We start from the raw sequence: 21,495 nt of genomic DNA on the forward strand, positions 1-21,495 counted from the left end.
CATAGATCTGTCAGGATTAGCAAAAGGGTCAAGGGAAAGCCTAAGTATTTGCCCAACATAGAATCCCTTATATTTGTTATATACTGCTTGTAGCTCAAAAGCAATTAAAATCGTCCAATGACACAGCTTCAGAAGTGGGGAATTATTGCTTATGAAAACTGCTGTATGGAACCTAGTATTCTTTAAAAATTTAAATCATGAATTGTAATAATGGATCAAGTTTTCTATTTAAATATTTTCACAGTATCTACTATGGGAAAGGCACTTTGAAATGCTCTGAGGTCTCGGACTGCACACACTGAAGTTCTTCACTACTGGCCTGGTGTCGTTCAGATGAGTGCAGTATTCTGACTTCTTGGACTAACTCCTCTTCAGAAGAAAGGGAAGCAAAGCCACTCATTGCAACATCACATGACCACAGGGCACTGATTAATTCTGATAGCTTTGAGTTGTATTTAACTGTAAGTTGGCCATGAACTACACTAGTGATGTGTGGCAGAACTTTTCCTGGGAGACACTACACACACCTCAGTTGACCTAAAGCTCCTCCAGGAGGCTTGGCTGGTGTCCTCCTCTCCCTGAGTCTGAGTCTTCTTTGTAGGTTGTTTTGGTGAAAGAGATTCTTAGCTTTTACTGCTTCTGCTGAGCCTTGGAGTGGGTGACTATAGACATCTACCTATGGCTGGGAAATAAGCTATCACACCCTAGCAATGGTCCCTTGTTCTGGGGAGCTTCCCAATGGCTCTGAGTTGAGGCTGATAACAGCAGTGGTCTCTGGGTGTGAACACACATTTATCATCTAGAAGTTCTTTTCTGCTAGGTGCTATAATCTCCCTAGGCACAGGGTTTTATCCTGGCTTGAAGACATGGTGACCTCCTTCTTGTAGATTGGGCCTCAAATTCCATGAGAAGGCTACTGATCTTACCCATGATAGCCGAGTCATTATTGCACTTCCTGCCTGGCACATGGTATCTTAGCCAGCCACCAAGGTGGGAGTTTCCAGTTCGGTCCCACACAGCTTAATTTCTTCATGTCCTGGAGTCAGAGCGTGCATGCAATATGGCTCATAGTTTTGTTTTGACATACAACCAACAGCAATAAGTTTGGGGGGGGGGGCAGTCTCAGGGGCTGCCCTCACCAACTGACAGGAGGTAGCCTACCTATGGCTGGCTGTAGGTTTTCATTCAGCCGTCAAATGGCTTCTGGTAATGTCCTTTTCCACCCCTGTCAAGGTTTCTTTTACATTTTGTTTTTCAATTAGCCCAGCCCCAGTAGGTGGACACATCATCACACCTAGCTATCTCTCCAATGGTTCTCCATGCAAAACACTCAATTCAGCTTTATATCATCTATAAGAGAAAAAAATAATAAAAACTCTTTTCTAGACAATGGTCCAGACAAAACAACAAACTGAACAACCCTCCCATAACAAATAGTGGATTACAAGGGAAACCTGGGGAAGCTTCCAGAGTCTGCTGTCATCTGTTCAGAGCAGTGTCAGGTGACCCCAGAGACACACAACTAAGTCGGTACTACAGGGGAACACAGCAAAGACACAATAGCACAGAAAGGTCCCATCCATCTGTATCGGCTGCCTCCTCCACAGATCAAAGTGTGTACAAAGCATGGATGGAAGTGTGTCTTAGCTCCCTGTAACCCTGCTTCATTCTCTCTGAGCCATTGGGTCTCCATATCCTACAGCTCTTCCATGGATCCCCACCCTTCATTTTTTCATGCATGGTGAGCTTCAAGAGTCTGAGTTTAATTCACTTAGACCTATTCATGGCCAAGGAGGAACATGCCATGCTCTCCCACGCTGTGCTCACTGGCTCCCTGGGTCAATGTGGCCCTGGGTTGGCACACTGGTGGTAGCTGATGCTGTTGCTTTCCAGTCACCATCCTTGGCTGGAGGGGGAGTTTCTGGCTGAGAAAACCATCTCTACCCTTGCATAGCCTCTTGGTGGAGGGAAATGTAACCTCCTAACTCGGGGGATATGTACCCACTCCTGGTACAGGCTTAGTCACTTCCACCCATGTTGTCTTATAATAGGTGTCTTCTATGAACTGTTCCTTAGGTAGCTCTTTAGAACACAATTTGGCTTTCTATCAATTCTTTCCTTAGGAACTCCAGCTCAACAGAAATCTTGTCACATCTGCCTTCCAGTAACCCAGACAGATGTCTTTCTCTGTTTTACCTTTTTCTTATCTCCTTTCAGATCGTCTCTCACTTGCCCAACTCTTTACACACTGGTCTAAGTAACTGAGACCGGCCAAAGCCTTTCCTACATTATAAAGATCATGCTCCACCAATGGACCCAGTAAAGCCATTAACACTCCCTACCAGACTGGAGGTCCCTGCTGGATCGGCCTTTTCTTAAACTCCTCTGGGACCACAGTTCTATCTGGCCCAGTGTATCAGGGTTCAAACACAGCCTCTCTTATTTCTGGTTCCCTTCACTATACCATCCCCCACTATAGTCCCCAGCCCCTGCCATTTGTGGAGACCTCAGATGGAAATAAACAACTGTCCCTAATGGAAAGCCAGTCCATCAGGAACTGATTTCACTCATATTGTCTAAGGTTATCAGCCTTTGTCTTAAGGAAGGATGCTTGGTATATATCACCCAGTCTTTCTGCATCCTGGGCAGTCTGAATGATCTCCTCCCACATCCCACAGCCTCAAAAGTCAGGTTGTGACCAGCTTTTGTTGCTTGTTTTAAGTCTTTTCCAATTTCAGCAGTTCAAGTGTTGAGTATTTTCTGATCACTCTAGTTTCTTGTATGGGGCCATTGTAAAGTTTCTGTACACTGGACCACAGATTTTCCCTCTTTTTCTACTTAAGGACAGACTTAAGGGGTATCATCTACTGTTGTTACCACTTCTCATCCTCTCGTTTGTCCAGTACTTGCCAAACCAGAGGCCAACACAAAGAATCTCCCTTACTTACTGCAACTGCTCCTTTACACAATCGAGTCCCTGCATGCTCACCATCTTGTCCACAGATGAATTGCACCTGCACACAGCAGTGGCCAGGCAACCTCTACTGCTGTTTGTTGACAACCCCACCTTAGTGTGCTAGGCTTAAAGACATCAAGATCTCCTCCAAACCTTTAACTGTTGCCAGGGTAGCTCCATTTTTATGTGGCAGACCGCACTCATCCAGTAGGCATGCTACCTCAAGTCACATAGATGAAGACTGATGCCCTGGGGTTCCTCCCACAGATACTCCTAATCCTGATGGCTCAGCCTCACTTGCATATCTCACTACACATAGCAAGAAACATGCAACCCCTGTCATAGATAGCACAGTGGCACGTTAACATACAACATTCACCACAAGGTAAAAGAAACTGTCGGTATTTCTCTGTGCATGCTCTCACCCCAGGCTGCCTGGCCTTGCTTGCCTTGGTTGCATGCCCTGCTACACCATAGCCAGGACTCACTCCTCCCCAACGCATCTGTGGCCCTTCCATGTTCCTGTTCCCTGTTCTGGAGCCAATTATGTTGTGTGACAAAACTAGCGACATAGAGCCTACTCAGCCCAGACCAGATACCACCATGGTTCAACCTGGTGAACAAGTCCTATTGGGGTTACAGGAGTGAGGGTGAGGGCTTCTTTACAGAAGCAGAAACCTGTCCTGGGCCCACCCAGCATGGATGACAGCTCACAAAAGCTCTGGAGCACACTGCAGACTGCAGGCAGCTAAACAGGGTGGAGCGTGTCCTTTCCACGTGCCTCAGTGAAAGGGTTTTTCCAGTGCAAGGGCATCTTGGCACTCGAGAGCCAAAGAATACCACAAAGTCACACCATACAACAAACCTCACACAAGGGGAATTATCAGGGAGAAGAAAAGAATGGCGGCTGCCTCTGAGTGGGAAGAGAGACAGCAGACTGCTGAATGCAGGGGAAAGCTTTTATACTTTTTGGAGCATGTGCTTTGAGTTTATTAGGAAAGTATTCTACTCTAGATCGCATTGTTTAGCCATTAACACTGAGTGTGCATGGGGTTGAGAAGTTGAGGGGCGGGGGGTGGGGGGGCGATGCATTTCAAGTTCTAAGTCTCAAAGCTTGAAGTCAACCCCGGGGCAGGGTAGTTTTCCTTTAGCCCAGGTGCTTGGTGTAAAGTCAAAGTTGTGTTCTTTCCTGAGGGGTCTCAGGGTCAAGTGAGGGTTGGGATGGCCTTTCCCTGATCCCTTGACCTTACACTCCGTTGGTCTAAATCTCTTCCAGACAGCTTGGCTGCCTTCTGCTTCTTCTCTCAGAGTCTCAGAGCCTTCTTTGTAATTTAGCTTGTCTGAGGGACTCACAGCTTTTATTGCTTACTCTGGCAGGGAGGGGCCCAGTGAATCTGGTCAGTTTTAGGGACTTCCTGAAGCTATTTGTATTGTTAACCTGCCTGCCTAAGATCCTCCCCTGTAAGATGGAATGTTCCAGCCTCAGAGGAAACTGTTAAAACAACTAGGCAGGCTGGGGTGGGAAAGATTATCTTTATACAGTTTGGAAGGCCAAATACATCACATTACTGAGGGAAAGGATGTTTAAAAACAAAAAACCAAAAACGAACAATCCTATTGGTTCTGAGATGTACTGCTTATTAAAATCTACCATGGCGAGCTGAGGGGGCTGTAGTCCCTTAGGATGAACAACAATATGAACTAACTAGTACCCTCAGAGCTCCCAGGGTCTCAACCACCAACCAAGGACTGCACATGGAGGTGTCTGATTGTTCTGGCAGCATGTGTATAGTAGAGGATTGCAAATTCGATCATCATTGGGAGGAGAGGACCTCGGCCCTGTGAGGGTTCTGTGCCCCAGTGTAGGGGAATGCCAGGGCCAGAAAGTGGGAGAGGGTGGGGTGGCAGGCATGGGGAAGTGGGAGGCAACAGGGGTTTGTTTTTGTTGTTTTTGTTTGTTTCTTTGTTTTTTGGAGGGGAAACTGGGAATGGAGAAATTTACATGTAAATAAAGAAAATAAAAAAAAAGAAATAAAGCTATATTATAACTTGAATAACCGTGTACTACAAAAAATAATAATAAAAAAAAAGTAAAATAAAATCTACCATGGCTATTACAAGGTTTGTGCCTTCAAAACTGAGGCACTGATTCAAATAAATATATTTAATATGCAATTTTTTTGGGGGGGGAGGTTTCGAGACAGGATTTCTCTGTGTTGCCCTGGTATCCTGGAACTCACTGTGTAGACCAGGCTGGCCATGAACTCAGAAATCTGCCTGCCTCTGCCTCTGCCTCCCAAATGCTGGGATTAAAGGCGTGTGCCACCACTGCCCAGCTAATATGTAATTTTTAAGATGAGAATAAAAATGGGCCTTAAGTCTATGCTCAGCATCTCAAGCCTTTGTTGAACATAGTTTCTTCCATGTTTCCATTTGTTTAACACAGAATACTACCTTGTATTTTTGATTACTTACATTAGATTGCTTTGTAAATGTGTAATGTAGATTTGTTTATGGTTTTACACTGCTGGGAAGATGACCCACTAAGGTGCTGTAGCATGTCACTCGGCCATGGCAGTCTAAGAGCTTCCTTTCCCTTCCACTTTCCTGCCATGTGACTCCTCTCTCCTCCAGAGCAGCCATAGGTCTCCTGACAGAAAGACTCCTGTCCAAGGCGCTCTAACTCCAACTTCCATCTCTCAGCCTTCTGGCAGGTGAGACCTTCAGGGCTACAACCAAAACTTGCCCTTGCTTTCCCACAGGTCTCCCTGCTGCATTCTCAGCTTCCATTTCTATCTAGCACCTAAGAAGACACCACAATGTTCAAATGCTTTGCCTGTCTCACCAACAGGCATGCTGTGGGACGGCAAGGCCTTTTGCTTTTGAGTTCTCTACCCACAAAGCACAAACGAACAACTAGAGAAGAGTGTCATGCCTAAACACGATGATATTTTGTGACCACACAACACAGAAGCCAACAACCCTGCAGTCTTCACACATGGCGACACTGGTGTCCTTCTACTAGCTTCTAAATCAGGCAACTTCTCTCCAGTTAAGTCCAACTACATGGAGCTAGCAAGGATTGACAAAAATTGTATTCTTTGATCATAAGGGTCATAGCAGGAGTAGGTAATGAGACTTTGCCCCTTGAGTCTACTGGAAATTGTTTTCTCTCTTGAATAACAAGCAAACAGCACAGGCATGTTGGTGGCCATGTTGCAACCAGGATGAGTTACATGGCTGAGATGTCAACATGAAAGGACATCAAAAGAGAAAGCACCAGGATCCATCCTGAGAACTAATGCCCACTGCTCAAAATCTCCAAGTGTGGGGTGAGGACCACTTAGCACAAAAATAGTTTCAACTACACAAGTCCAACAAGGTGCTAGATCAAACTAAAAGAAAAGGTAGACACATTCACCTGAGAAATCTGGGGTTTTGTTACAGATGCATGCTTATAGAACATGACCCATGAAAAATAAGAAAACAAGGTATTTTAACATTATTCCATTTTCTTCTGGCAATGTTATAAATGCCCCCCACGATGTAGCAGAAAATAAGGCTGACCCTGGTGACACACGTCTTTAATCCCAACACTCAGGAGGCAGAGGCAGGTGGGTATCTGTGAGTTCAAGCCAGCAGGTACCTGGTCAGTCAAGAATACTTGGTGAGACCTTGCACCAAAAGATAAAATGCCCACAAACAAGACTAGAAAACAAACATATGAGCAGAGCAGAGGCCATCCAAATGTACTATTTAACATTACTTAGATTATAAAACCACGCTCAAATCCCTATGTGTCTAAAACACTCTTCAAAGCAGTAAATGTTCACCCAAAGTGGAGAGGAGGCAGGGAAGCTACGTATAAGGACATAGGAGGAGAGGTTTCAAGGCCAAGTACACTAAGGTGATAACGAATTAAGCAAAGCTACAGGCGGTAATTGTGTTCTCTGTGAGTGTCCTCAGAATGCAGCCCGAGGGCACTGCCATTCACTACACATGCCACCTTTCACCCCAAAAAAATCCTAGACTGGAGATGTAGTGGGAGAGCGAGGGTAAATGTCATTGGAATCAAAAAGTCCTTTGATTCTTAATGTAAAACTAAACCATAAAACCTAAACTATCTCTTTAATCGGAGGACTTAAGGTCTCAGAACGATAACACCAAAATGTAAGAAAAATCTTACAAATTTATGTAATTCTTAATAATAGCAAAAGAACATAACTGGATCAAAATAGGCAACATTACAAAATTTTCCTATAGGCTCAACTTAACTCTACATTTTTGGTATCTGTAATTTAGACCATGACTAGTTATCAGTAATAGGTCTAATTTTTAGGAGATATCTGATTATATTTTATAGCTAATTGGTTATGTTTTATTTGTGTCCTTCTTTGTGCGTATGTATATGTGCAGAAGGGTGCTGAAGTGGAGGTCAGAAGAGTTTGTTCTTCCCATCCACCATGTGGTTCTAGAGATGGAACTCAGGTCATTGCCTTGGTGGCAATTGCATTTACCTGCTGAGTCATCTTGCTGGCCCTTGGCTAGCATTAAAAAAAATATTTGGCTAATGATGGCACAGAGAAAAACATAAGGGCAATACTTAATGGAGATGTTTCCGGCAATATTTTCTCATCAGAGTCTCTGGGAACAAACAAATGGGTGGAGATAATTCTGTAGTGAAGCCTTAACACAATCACTGCATCTGTTATAAAAAGCAGGCTGAGGAAGCCATGGGTAGCCAGCCAGTAAAGAGCACTCTGCCATGGCCTCTGGGTCAGCTCCTGGCCCCAGGTTACTGCCCTCTTTGAGTTCTTGTCTTGATGATGTGGAAGGTAAGCCAAATAATCCCTCTCCTTTCCAAGTTGCTTTGGTCATTGTGTTTCATCAAAGCAATTTTAACCCTTGCAAAGACAGGGCCAGTCACAATTATTGCCAGTAGTTCTAAATCAAATACTGATTGAATACGTGTTGTTATTCATTTAACAATAAAATGGATAGTAATCAAGAGTAAGGTAGAGGCCCAGTAAAGTTGGGTAACTTGTAGGTAAGAGGTGGAGCTGGAATTTGCAAGTGAACCAGTTTGGTTTTGTAATGCAAGTCACAGACACCACAAACAGGCCCTCCATATTATCTCACCCAAACTGCCTGGATCAGCCAATCCCCCAGTCATTCATCAGAGAAGGACAACCTGTTCAGAAACCATGCATTCCCTGCCTACAGCTGTGCTACAGACACAGACATACATTAGACATACATTCAAGTCCTTTACAACCCAGACAGACACCAGGAATAAGAAAACATTATTAGGTATTTTGGCCTCTGACAATTCTCAGCTGCAAACTTACCAAATGCATTGCTTCTGTTACTACCAGGGAACATATAACCTGGATGTTCCCGACTGGAAGGAAGGTGGTTAAAACGTTTTGCAGGAAAATCTCCAAAACTTTTTTTAAATATAAGAGAGAGACAGACACACACACACACACAGAGAGAGAGAGAGAGAGAGAGAGAGAGAGAGAGAGAGAGAGAGAGAGAGAGAGAGAGAGAGAGAGAGAGAGAGAGGAGAGAAGTTCCTGAAAAAAAGGAATGACAGGGCCTTTTTGAAAACCTACAGCCTGCCATGAGAGGAAAAACAAATCCAGGTGAGAGTTTACTAATTATTTGCCTGAAAACTATTTCCTGGGAGGAAATAGTTTCTAAAAAAAATAAAAATCATCGTTTCTAATACACTGCTTTGTTTGATACCCCAAGGTCACAAAACTGTCGTCCCTATTGCGGTGCCACCTGGATGTTTGCAAAAATGAAATGAGCACTAGTTTACACACTGCACACACAAAAGCAAGGGTTGTGAGGACAGCAGAGGAATCAGGGCTGTCAGCAGTTGGCAGACCCTTACACATTCAAACTAAAGAGGAATTAAACAGAGTCGACGGAGTTGGAACAACTCTTAAACATCCAAGAAGAGAAAGCAAAGCTGGTGACTGGTGGAAGGAAAAGTCCTGATTTAGAAAGGACACACAACTGAGTCACCATGATCATATACAATGCCCAATACCCAAGGTGCTCTGCTACATTTTCTCTAACAGGACACCGAGGACCACCCACTTTGTTTCCTTGTTCACTTCTCACCATGTTCCAGTGATGTATACTGTAGCCTCAGGTTGTAATCAGCAAACTGAAGAATATGTTAACAAAGAGTCTTCATGAAGCACTTTGGGCTTAAATGTAACGCTTAGGCCCTTAAGGGTTGCTTTAGACAAGCAGCTAAAGTAAATGTCTACACAGGTAATGACCCCAAGTGTCTACACAGATAAAGGAGAAATACTGTTGATGTGCATCCACCCATGTGTAAAGGTTTAGACAAATTGGATGGAAAATATTTAATGGGGGTAGTCTATTTCCTGAGAATATACAGATTGTCCTATGCCCAATATAATTTAGAGAGTAATGACATTACTATATAATGATGTATAACAATATTAATTATATAAATATTAATGACATAATAATGCATTATGCTCCAAACTTTACCATATACAGATATTTACACACCACTTATATTGTATTTGTGTATATTATAGAGTTAATTGAGAGCTGGACAGTGGTGGCACACACCTTTAATCCCAGCACTTGGAAGGCAGAGGCAGGCAGATTTCTGAGTTCCAGGCCAGCCTGGTCTACAGAGTGAGTTCCAGGACAGACATATACAGAAGAGCCCTGTCTCAAAACAAAACAAAACAAAACAAAACAAACAAAAAGAAAAAGAAATGTGAGTATCGGGATGGAGAGATGGCTTAGAGGTTAGGAGCACTGACTGTTCTTCCTGAGTTCAAATCCCAGCAAACACATGGTGGCTCACAACCATCTGTAACAGGATCCAATGCCCTCTTCTGGTGTGCCTGAAGACAGCGACAGTGTACGCACATAAATAAAATAAATTGTTAAAAAAAGTATCTATGGATTTTCACAGAAAGTCTTATGACAACTCAGAGTGCGCTTCCTGTGGATTCAGTTTTCTAAGATCAATTATGGTCTAAAAGGATTAGTTGGAAAAGTCTACATAGGTAGAAAGACACACCACTATGAAGAATGTGATGAACTCTTGGTCCACTTCCACACGCTGAAGGGTGCTCCTGTCCAACGTGGCCACCTTGTATATGTCACCTGCCCACTACTGAGGATCCTGCCTTTCATCAGGGTCACTGTCAGAGTATCACATTATTTACATAATAATGTGTCAAATAAACATAGAGTGCTCCCTTCAGTGAAAAAGAAAAGGTTCTTTACTTCATAAAAAAAGCTCATATTGAGGTCGCTGCAATACTTGTAGGGAAGAACAAATCTATCCATAAAATTGTGAAAAAGAGAAAAGAAATTTCTGTTAGTTTTGTCGGAACACTTCATACTGCAAAAGTCATACTTACAGGCAGTGGTGCTTAAGTAAAAGAGAAGGGGCACTGGACAGTGTACGTACAGGGAAGCCAAAACACAGAAATCAAAACTGGTGGTCAGAGATCCACTGGAGGTTGGGACACATGCACTGCAGAAAGGGGAAACTGTATTTGTTCCACAGGATTCCATATAAGTTAGCATGATAATCCCCATTTGGCATCAAAGTAAGCAAGATGAAGAGAGGCTATGCAGGGAATGGCTAATGGGGTAAGGAAGGGACATGCTCACCAGATGGCATTTCAGTCATACATGACTTTCAACAAGTGCCAGAAGGCTGCTTTGCACGCCGCGCAGAGACACTTGGGCACACCCGTGGTGCGTGACAACTGAGGCGCACACTTACTCAGAGCTAACAAGGAAGGATGGCTCGTTCCGAAAGGAAGGTATGCATGGGTGAAAAGAATGTCTCCTAACTAAGCAGTGATTAAGGGAGCCTTGTATAGTGTATCCTCAAAGACATTACTTGAAAACAATCCCTATTTGGATTTTATAAGAGGGGTTGTTCACTTTACACTTTATTTCAAGGTTGAATTTTTCTTAAGTAGTGTCATCCAGTTCAAAGCTCATCAAGCACACTGGTCTTCTGAGATAATGATACATTTTCATAAATGGAAACTCATGCAGACCTTGAAAAATGAACAATTCTCTCTACTACTACAGTTGAGTGCCTCTATCTTTAAATGTGTAATTATAATAGTTAATTATTATCTTCAGTTAATACAAATGATCCCAAATTCCTTAAAATCCTGATCTTATATTTTCTGAATCTACAGTAAAAATTCCAAGAGCAAAACACCTTAGAACGAAGCTTTCTAATATTCTGGGAAACAGAGCAATATTCACCCCATCCTCTGTTTTCTTACTGATTGAGAACCAACCGACTGAAATAACAGAGAAGACCGATATTTGCTGTGTCCCATGGATGTGAACCATGGATCTTCACCTAGTGAGCTCATTAGTCATTGTAACCTTAACAGATACACACTAGATTAACTACATTTGTGTATTCACCCATTATCTATTTGATTTCAGGCAAGAGAACTAGCAGTATGGTTTAAAGGAGACACATACAAGACATAAGAAATATGAAAGAGGACATTACAAAGGAAACCTTTTCTTTGGGGTTTACCAATGCAGTGGTCCCCAAGAAGGTTCACTTATTAAAGGCTCGGTGTAGCTCTCCAGGCTTATTGAGGAGCTGGATCAGGAGGCCATTAGCGACATCAATGGATTGAACCTCTGACGAATGCACAATTGAATAGGTAACTAGGAGTTTGGGCCTAGTTAGAAGTAGGGTGCTACCCCTATGGCTTCCAAGGGTGTATCTTGTTCCAGTTCCATTCCTCCAACCCCTCCTCCACCTCCAGCTTGCACCCTGTTCAGAAAGATTTCAGGTTTTGCTCCAAACATTCCTGGTCACAATAACCTACTGCACCACACCTCACAACAAGCCAAGAGATAATGGGTCTGGATAGGATTGACTGGGTAGAACGTCAAGCTGGTTTATCAACAGATGAACATTAAGGAAAAAAAAAACAGAACAAAGCATAATAGTCTCATGTTCGTATCACTCAAAGGATCGACTATAAGTAATTTATGTTAGAAATGGAGCAATGAGACAAAGTACAATCAATACCTTTTGGATATGCTTCTCCAAAATGTTAAAAGAATAGGTCCCGAGAACAGCTCTGCAACCGCTCACAGTACACGCCTTCTGAAAGAAAGAGAGGGGGAGACGGTTACTTTGAGTCCATGAAATAATTTCAATAATGAGTTTGAAACAGGAGTATTAACTGTGAACTAAAATAAGCTATCTCAAAGAAGCGAGAGATGAATGTATTTTGAGAGAGTCTAATGTAGGCACGCTTCCCTTGACTGGGACGGCTGACCACATCTAATGAAATCACTTATGCTGTAGAATTACTTAGACACCTGTCTTCCTGCTAACAGTAGACTATCTCTTGCTAGGATAGAGATAAATTTCTGGGGAAAAACATATGGGAAGCATTTGACATTCATCGAAGGGTTTGAAACACCTAGCTGTTAAACTCAGAACTAGAACCATCCTTACTTAAGAGTGGCAGAGACAAAGAGAAGGCTGGAGGTGTGCCCAAACTTTTGAAACCACGACTCAGGACTATCACTTTCTCTCAATTCAAGACCCACACAACTGAGTCACCCCACCCCACCCTACCACCCCACCCCGCTCTTATAAGTGCTTAAGATTTTATAGTTCTATCCATAACTATAGAAGTATTTTGGGCCCTAGGCAGCCCAAAGGCTACAATAGATATGCTTGGCTGATGGATACATTTGGGCAGCAGAGACAAGTCCTCCACTGTACAGCCATGGGCTTCTAATGGTTATGCTGATCAATGGTCCAATGGTGCAGCCAGCCAGTGACTGGGAAGGTATGATAGATACACCCTGATCTCACTACAGCACTCTTCCACCCGACTCACACAGAGTTTACACTTGTTGGCCTCTTCAGTGTCTAATCCATAACTTAAGATACATTTTCCAGGATCATAACATTACAAAAAAAAAAATCTATAAACCAGAGTACAGAGTATGAACCTACCAAATGAAGAAGATAGTTCAGCTTCATTTTAATAGGATCTTATACAGATGCCAGATTTCTTGGTGTGGTGCTTCCCCCAGCCCCCACACTAACCAAGCAGGCTTGTAACACTACATCTCTGGGCAATGTTCTCTGTGTCTGGGAGTCAGTCATTTTTCTTTTTTGTTCCCCAAGTATCAGTCATGTCTGTTGCAAGAGCATGTAGCTGACTCTCAGTAAATAGCTGTTAAGTAAACAGGAACCCTAAATCCTGAATCAATGAATACAACATATTTTGGAAAATCACAAAAAGGAGAAAGAATGGTACTTACTCTTCTTTTAATTGCTATATATCCACACATTCCCACTTTCAGCTCTTTCTCTGTACAGCTTCCATGTCTGCTTTAGAGCTCTGTCTATCCCACAGACAATAGGCCTACCTGTGTGGTGGGACTGTCTTTTCTACAGTTTAAAAGGTCTGTGTCACCTGCCTGGTAAACAGCACATCACATGCCTTCTAGGGACATACATTAGCAAACCTAGGCCAGTTGTCAGCTTAAGTGTGTTCTCATTACACCTATAATTATAACTGAGTAGGATGTCCCAAGGCTTTACAAAATAAAGCCAAATAAAATAAAACAAATAAAATAAAACAAAATAAAGACAAAGGCATCTCCTTGAAAGTGGTATTTGCTACAGAGAAATAATCAAGCAAACAAAAATCCTAAACTAACAAAAAAAGAGAAAAAATGAAGAAGACATTCAGATAATTAGAGGGGGAAAACATTACAATTTTTCTATTATGACATTTTTTCATCAGCTTAATAAAAACATCCCTGTATCATTTTATGTAATAAAATTTAACCTTCTTCTGACCTTCGTCATGAGGCAAACAAACCTCTCTATCCAGTAAGGTTCCATCTGAACTATGTGCGATGATAAGCAATACCTTAATTGCATTCATTTACATGACTTTGAAACTATTCTGGGCTGAAGTCCTGACTGCAAGGTCACAGAACTCAAAAAGCAAAATGTGTACAATTCACCTAGGAGAAATGATCCACTGAAAACATCCAGGAAGCACTGCCTCCATCCAGGGTTAGGAGACATCAAATGAGTGAGGCAATCAACAGGTGTGCACATCTGTGCATGTGTGCACATCTGTGCATGCATACCCATGGTGATTTTACAATCATATACAAAACAATTAAGAATATGTTTGAATAAGTCCATCACATACTCTGGCTCTCATACTAAAATTTATCTGCTTAAAATTGAGGTAAGGAAAAATTCCATACCCTTTAGCAGCATTAAAAAAAACTAAAACACATAATACACCTAGTATTTTTTACCATTGCATAAAGATTTCTGGAAACCAGAAATAATATATATGCATGCACACACAGTGATAAATAAAGGATGTTATGTATGTTAAAATCCTAACTCCTTAATGTATATAACACCCTTTGTTTATAATTGTTTTCCTAACTGACACATATATAACACAACTCCCTTACATAAGGGTCAAGGAACACTAAGGAGGAGGGAAGCAGGAAGATGATAAAAGCCAGAGAACGGGAAGTCCTCTGTGAGACTGTATCGGGCAAAAATGACTTAGAGGCTTCACCCATGAATCCTCAACAATATGGCTGCATAAACAAGGTCTGAACAATGACACCACCAATCAACATACAAGCGCGAGGGAAGATCTTACCAGGCTCTACCCATAGATACAAAACTACAGATAACTACAACAGAGAAGGAGAAATAGTTTTCTCACACGTTTAGTAAAGGTATTCAGCAGGTTGTTTTTTATATATCTTTTGCATTTATCTGCCTATTTACTGATAAGTACTAGAGAAAAACAGGCCATGAATTTGAATGGGGGCAAGTGGGGGTTACATGGGAGGGGTTGGGAGAGGGAAAGAGAACTAATGTAGTTAAATATTTCAATTAAGATTTTCTTTCCTTCTTTAAAAAAAAAAAAAAAAAAACCTACGAGGGTAAGACTGTAGCTCGCTAGTGGAGTGCTTACATAACATGCACAAGATCTTTCCATCTCCAGTTTAAAAAGAAAAAGCCAAGAGTTTCTGTTTCATTTTTAATAAGTGGAACAAGCATACGTTCCACTAACTGACTAGAGGACTGTGCTTCCAATGTCCCAGTCCAATCATACCACCGCATTAATAAAAGAAAGAAAATACCATAGGTTGAAAGAAACCCACTACCATAAATGACAGGGTACAAGGAGTACTCTTCAAAATGCCAAAACATCCAGATACACTGAAACAACAACCCTATAAAATAGTTCCTTTACTGTAATAAAAGGCAAGTCTAAAATAAAGTAGACATCACAACACTTTAATTCACCTAAAGAAAGAAAAGGAAACCACACAGATGGGCTGCAAAATGCACACACACACACACACACACACACACGATTATTTTATATGTATCTATACATATGATATATATTATATAGCTAAATATATATATTATATATATAAGCACCAACATAAAGCATCAACTGTTTGTTTGTTTGGGGTTTAATGTACTATCCCAGAAAATTGTCCCAAAATGCTTCTCTCTGTTAAATTAGGAAAATCTTCTATATTTAATTACTAACCAAACCCTTTGACACTATGCCACCGAAGCCAACATTTTGCAATTTAAAAATGACTTAGAGGAAGAGAAACGACACTACAAAAGCCGTGCTTCTTCACCTTCTCTCTGTAGAGAAGTATAAAAATGTTTAGCTCTATAAGAGGAAATTCTCGCTCATAGTTTTTTTTTAATCAGAAGGAGTATGATGCTGAACTCAAAACTTCCGGCACTGCTTCCTATGGATTTACCTGCGCACTTTTATTTGAATTAACACCTCTCATGTCATGGGCCCAGGCCACTTCAAGCTATGCTTCTCTAGGAAGAACGTGGGTGAGTGCACACTTACCATGACATGTCTAAATACACGCCAATACCATGAGATCACATATTTAACCTTTTCTTTTGCTGGACACTCACACGTGTGGAGGTGAGTGGCTAGTGCTGGGTGTCCATCATATGTTCTGAGAAAGAGACTCTGCCTGAATGTGGAGCCCACCAATCAATCCAGCAGGTCTAGCTGGGACTTGTCTGCACAGACTGAGCCTGAAGACTGCAGGTTCTGAGGATCTAATTCCTTGTTCTCATGCCTACACAGCAAGCGCCTCCCTGACTGAGCCTTCCCCCTGCCTCCACTGTGTCCTTTTAAAGTAATAAATTAAAAGGCTTTATTTGTATCTATAAATTAATTCACTTTGGATGAGCTTCGTTTTGAAATACAATTCAAGGTCAATTTCAGCTTTATAAGAGGAAATTCTCCCTAATTTTTTTTTAAATCAGAGGGGTATGAGGCTGAGTTCAAGTTCCCAGCACTGCTTCAAATGAACTTTTGCTACATTTTTTTTATTTGAACTAATACCTCCAATGGCATATTTGTTTTCTGAGGGAAAGGCCACATTGTTTCTCTCCACACTTCTTCAAAGCCCACCTCACTGACAGCAATTTAAGCTCCTCAGCACATCACTTAAAATATTATCCTAAGTTCTAAAACATCCATAAAAATTTTCCATTCCTTGGACATTAGAAGACAAGTTTTATAATGGCAACCTAACCACTGTTTATTGTTAAATATTGGTATAATCTTGAACTGGAAACCAGTTATCTTAACAGTATAGCATAGCTTTATGGAAAGAAAAACATCACACAAAATGAAAAAGAACATGAGGAAAAGTGACCTCCTGGTATTGGATCATACTTAGAGATGTAATATTAAATATGCATTAGTCTCTGTGTTCCTTATGCAGAAGCATTAGTTCAGGAGGGCTGGGCCTCTAGCACAGTTAACCTGAAGTTCTGGCCGGCCTCTGCAGAAAGAAGGTGTGCAAGCCAATCATGCATCTCATTCTTAGATGACTGGAGCAAACGCCACCCACAACCACCCACAACGCATGCATGCATGCATGCATGTGGCTCACACGTTTTCTTTTTTCCTTTTCTGTAGCTCACAGTGTCTCAACATCTTAGTGATCTTTTTATCTGAAAGACTGTCCCCTTGGAACAGCAAAGGACACAATGCCACTGTGTCTCTGGTATGCACAGTGATCAGTCAAGATTCCAACCCCTCCATGTGGCCCACAAACGTTTTTCTGCTTCCTTCACACCACTGAAGCAAACTAAGATTATTCCTGTTTATCAGTTCTATAGCTATAGCTAAGTCAAGGCTACTACGTAATATCAGCTATCATATTGTTATATATAAGATGTAGATCATTAGTGGCTAGCCATTGCACTATCTAGTATTAAATGTAGCCATTTAAGACTACCTAGTCTTAAAACTTGCTTACCCTGCCCAGCCTTCACTGCTCCGCCCAAGGAAACCGCAATAAACTACAACCCAGTCTCCTCCCTAGCTCCTCGTGGGGTCTCTTGGCAACACTGTTGCTTTCCCACACCACCATGCCCTCAGCTGACCTGTTTGAGAAGCTTTGAGCACAATAACTTCTTTTCTTTAGCCACTTTCATTTCTCTGTGATCATACATTCCTAAGGAAGAACAGTGTGCATGCAGGACTGTGTAGACGCCTTATTTTCTCCCCACCTTGGAAAATGCATATAATGATATGGAGATAAACCAACTCTCTGCTTGCAAAAGAGGTGCCTAAATAAAGACGCCTAAATAAAGACACCTATCCATTCTGTAAGCAAAAGGAAATCATAGACGGGACAACGTCGCTCAGGTTAACACAAGAGAAAACTGTGAGGCCCACTGTAAAGGAGAGGCCAAGAGAACTCCATAGTTAGTTGCACCTGCTACAGAATAAGTTAAATCGTAATTTCGTCTAGCAAACACTCCCCTTCCTACCTCACCTGCTCACCCACCCCTTTTGCATTCAGCTCCATAAACAGCAGTTATCCCCCATTATAAAACAGTTGACGGTTAAAGGAATGAGCCAACCAAGAAAGTACAATCTTCCATAACTGACATTTACAGCACCGGCCTTGGACTTCTAATCTTTCCCAGACGGGCACACAAATCAATCCATCAGCTCATAAAGGTGTGCTTTTTTAACCTCTAAATCAGATGGGATTGGCCAGAAGTGTCTGGCATGTCAAACTGCTAATCACTGCTGCCCTTTGCTTAAGTTGAGGCAGGGTTGCACTGTAACCGACATCAGCCTGTGGGAAACCCATTTAACTGTCACACACCCCTGCCACTCCTGCTAGCCCTTAATTAAGCCTAATGCCTTATGCTCTGACCTTTTGTTCCAGCCTATTAACCCTATCCAGTACAAGTTCAATTATGTTACACTAAAAACTTTGCTGTAAAATATTAAATGCCAAGCTCCAAAAACCATAAGGGGCACCATCTTAACTTTAGGTTCTGGGCACCTTGATACTGAATGCATTTAAAAAGAAAAAGAAAAAATCGAGTTCCCTTTTGAAGCCATGCTGATTTTTACAGAGTTGACAAGAACCCCATCGCCATTCTCAACCAAACTCCTTATTTTATAAAAGGAACAGTTCAGAAAACGTTAAATGACTCACTCATTCCATAGCTCTGTCACTGCCCTCAAGCACCAAGGCATCTGCGATTAACAGCTAAACCACCCCGGTCAGCATTACAGCGTAAGGAAGACAATATCACTTTTCAGTATCTTTTAGGATACGACATAGATAATGGATGGGTGGATGGATGGATGGATGGATGGATGGATGGATAGGTGGATAGGTGGATGGATGGGTGGGTAGATGGAAGACAATATCACTTTTCAGTATCTTTTAGGATACGAGATAGATAATGGATGGGTGGATGGATGGATGGATGGATGGGTGGGTGGGTGGATGGATGGGTGGATGGATGGATAGGTTGATGGGTGGATGGGTGGGTGGGTGGATGGATGGATGGGTGGATGGATGGATGGATGGATGGATGGATGGATGGATGGATGGATAGGTGGATGGATGGATGGATGGATGGATGGATGGATGGATGGATGGATGGGTGGGTGGATGGGTAGGTGGATGGGTAGGTGGATGGATGGATGGATGGATGAATGGGTGGATGGATGGATGGATGGATGGATGGATGGATGGATGGATGGGTAGGTGGATGGATGGATGGATGGTTGGATGGATGGGTGTATGGATGGGTGGGTGGGTGGATGGATGGGTGTATGGATGGATGGATGGGTGCATGGATGAGTGGGTGGATGGGTGGGTGGATGGATGGATGGATGGTTGGATGGATGGATGGGTGTATGGATGGATGGGTGGGTGGATGGATGGGTGGATGGATGGATGGATGGGTGGCTGGCTGGATGGGTGGGTAGATAGATGATGGACAGATGATGGATGGATAGATGGATGGATGATGGATGGATGCGTGGATGGGCAGATAGGTGGATGGATATTCCTGAGACACAATAAACTACAACTTCATTATAGTTTACAATTGATACTTCCTTTCTTTGCCAAGACTTCCTCCTCTTCTGTGCTCACTTCTTTTGCTTTTTAGAAACAGTATCGCCATGGTCACTGAGGACTGTCAAGTACTGCAACACCCCTGAGGTAATGTGTGTAAAGGTAATGTTTCTCAAATGTTTCATTGTCAAGTTCAATTGAGCCAATATTTTGATCTACAGAATGCAACATTGCCAGACAAACATACCACTCATATATATTTCTGAATAGATCTTTTCTACACATGTAAATATGGATTTCTGTTCTGTTACAAAAATCTCAAAAATCAGAACCAAGAAATATTAGAACTTCACAGAAGGATAAATCAAACGCAGTCCAAATTGGCATGCTCGTTTTATGCACAGTAATCTGTTATTCATTCTCTTTCCATATACCTCACACCACTACCAAAAAAAAAAATTCTTTATTGCTTTCACTGTAACATAACAATTAAAACACAATCAATGTCATAAAATTTAAAATGTCTACAGCAACTAGGATAAAAGACATGTTAAGTTGAGTTTTGTGGGGCTGGAGAGATGATGACTCAGTAGTTAAACCTGCTTAAGAAGAGACCCAAGTTCTGGTCACAGCACTGCATCTGACGGCTCACAACCTGAGGTAACTGCAGCTCTGGGGGATATGATGCCTGCTAGCTCACAGGTACAGAAAAACTCACACAGACACACATGCATAACCATGAATAAAAATAAATATAACTTAGCTTTACCCTTTCAAAGGGTTGAAAACAAGATTTTACCATTTTGTTTGCTGCCAAAAGGACCTATTTTGAAGCTGATTTCTATATTAAGTAATATTCTTAACTACTTCTAATTCTCAACCTCACAAGTTTAAGGCCACTAAACGGAAGAAGTATGTCTGCAAAAGCAGTGCCATTTAGATGTGTGCAAGTCAACTAATAATTCTACTCTGAAGGGAGGGAGTTTTAAAGGGAAAACTAATCAGGGGATATATTCATGTTACTAGAGCAATGTCCTCAGAGAAAGGAATGGGGGCATTACTGGGAAGGATATACCAGAAGGAATAAGATGCGAAGCTTATGGATAAACAACTGGCCGAACTCAAGAAACACCTGACATTCACTGCCAGACACAGGTGAAGTTATGTCCACTAAAAATTTGTCTTGGGCTGGTAAGATGGCTCAGCAGGTAACAGCATGTGCTGCCAAGCCAGGCGTTCAAACCCTGGAACCCAAGTAGTGGAAAAATAGCAAGCACCACAAGTATGCCCTGACATGTTGGCCAGTGGGCAGGTGTGTGCACCACCACACACACACACACACACACACACACACACACATACACACACACATACCACACACCCAAACACACACACAAACCACACCACACACACACACAGAGTTTTCATAAAAACTTTGTCTTCACAAAACACAAACCTATGCTAAAGTCATTTTAAGAGCACTGTTAAAGACCAAAGCTAATAACAATATAGGTTTTAATAATATGTACATACCTAGATAATATATGTGTTTTATTTAGCATTTGAAACTAAATAGCTCAGCAGCTAGATATATCTGACCTTCATTTCCACATCATTTTCTTTTCTGCTTCTCATCAGCAATTATTAGTTTCCAGTCACACAATGACTCTGTAGCATAACAGGAGAAGAGCAGACCTGTCTTTAAACCCCACAAATGACTTTGAATGCTACTGATATCCTACAATGAGCCTATTATGTTCCAGGCTTTGTTATCAACCATTCTTGATATGTTAACTTTGTAAGACTATTAAAAACCAAAATTATCCAGGTGTGGTGGTCATGCCTTTAATCTCTGTAGTCAGGAGACAAAGACAGTCATATTTCTGGGTTTGAGGCCAGCCTGAATACATGGGTAGTTTCAGGACAGCCAGAGCTACACAAGGAAACCCTGCCTCAAAACCAAAAAGAAGAAAGAAAAAGAAAGTACTGTAGCACTGACTGATGACCACATTCCCACCCTCAAACTTAAGTGTACACATAAAGTTTGTCAGGTGCATGGTTGG

General features: G+C 41.9%; 1 protein-coding gene across 7 annotated transcripts in view; it reads right to left on the reverse strand.

The window, feature by feature from the left end:
* Window positions 1–21,495, reverse strand: part of Nrip1 (nuclear receptor interacting protein 1) — an 85,126-nt gene that overhangs the window by 52,191 nt on the left and 11,440 nt on the right. For 4 of the 7 annotated variants that reach the window (XM_031364275.1, XM_031364270.1, XM_031364272.1 and 1 more), the window contains one exon: window positions 12,048–12,125. The gene's annotated coding sequence lies outside the window, so the exon portion shown is untranslated. The remainder of the gene's footprint in view (window positions 1–12,047; window positions 12,126–21,495) is intronic. The other 3 variants (XM_031364276.1, XM_031364271.1, XM_031364273.1) reach the window with 1 other exon arrangement.

This window comes from Mastomys coucha, unplaced genomic scaffold (assembly GCF_008632895.1).
Source record: "Mastomys coucha isolate ucsf_1 unplaced genomic scaffold, UCSF_Mcou_1 pScaffold12, whole genome shotgun sequence".
NCBI classification, from domain to species: domain Eukaryota; kingdom Metazoa; phylum Chordata; class Mammalia; order Rodentia; family Muridae; genus Mastomys; species Mastomys coucha.